The 1,145-nt window shown below is 36.5% G+C and overlaps 1 pseudogene; it reads right to left on the reverse strand.

The window, feature by feature from the left end:
• Positions 1-342: 342 nt before the first annotated feature.
• Positions 343-439, reverse strand: LOC128573202 (uncharacterized; annotated as a pseudogene).
• Between the last annotated feature and the right edge of the window lie 706 nt (positions 440-1,145).

Raw genomic sequence — 1,145 nt, forward strand, 5'->3', positions numbered from 1 at the left:
AAAGAGACCTGTAGAGATAAGGGAAACTGATAGAATCCTCAAATTGTTATTAAAAGCAATAGTAATGATTCTCCAACTCTTATGAAAAGCTATCCAACTATAATAACTACAGAAACATAACTGCAAACATTGGGATAAAATATTAATTTAGTAAAGAAAGCTAAAGAGGGTTCTTATCAGAAAATACATTGCATGTACATGTGTTTCTATATTGATGTATTAGTTTCCTAGAGTTGCTGTAATAAAGTACTACAAACTTGAGAAAAAAAAAAAAAAAGAATTGCTTGAGCCCAAGAGTTTGATGTTGCTGTGACTGAGGGTGATGAAGTGAGACTCTGCCTCAAAAAAAAAAAAAAGTGTGCATTATCTTTGCTCATGGGCCATGCTAATCTTCTGTGTACTGTTTTAGGTTTAGTATCTGTGCTGCAGAAGCAAGCACAAAACCCTACTTTTTTATGTGGATATTGACTAGTCACAGATGAATGTTAGCTCTGTTGAAACAGCTAACCTAGTTAGATTCAGAGGTTTCTGTTGAATGGCTTCTTTGTAGAGTTTAAAAATGTTTTTAAAACTTGAGGAAGAGAAGCAAGCAGCTTGGGAGATTTTCGTTATTGTGGAGAACAAATGACTTGAGGCCAAGGGTGAGATGGTGCCCACTAGTCAGGAAGGATAACTTGGGATCTTTCACTACCTAAAAAGAAAGTACTACACAGAATGGAAATAGGCCTCAGGTTACAGATCTGGTAATGAAGAAGAAAGTGAACTCTGATTTTTTTTCCTATAACATTAGTGGAACTTCTCGCACAGTTTAGAGCCATCTCAACTAATAATTGGTAGAGAAAAGGGCTTCAAAGGACAAACTTACCATGAAGGTTTAAGCTGCTTTTAAGTTAAAATGTGGGCTCTACATTAGGTTTTAAGTGCGGAGGGAAGGGTCACTTTGCTTACTAAGTGTGTGGCTAATGCTAGCAGGCCCACTTGCCAGAACAGAGTGTCAGTGCTTTGGGAACAATGAGCATGTAAGCATATGTATGTGAACTAAAAACAGTATTACTTTGAAGTCTAAGTATGAATCTGAATCAGCAAGAGCATCCTAGAATCAAAACTCAATCATTACTAGACTGCAGAAGTAGTTTCCATAGCAA

Source organism: Nycticebus coucang, chromosome 20, assembly GCF_027406575.1.
Source record: "Nycticebus coucang isolate mNycCou1 chromosome 20, mNycCou1.pri, whole genome shotgun sequence".
NCBI classification, from domain to species: domain Eukaryota; kingdom Metazoa; phylum Chordata; class Mammalia; order Primates; family Lorisidae; genus Nycticebus; species Nycticebus coucang.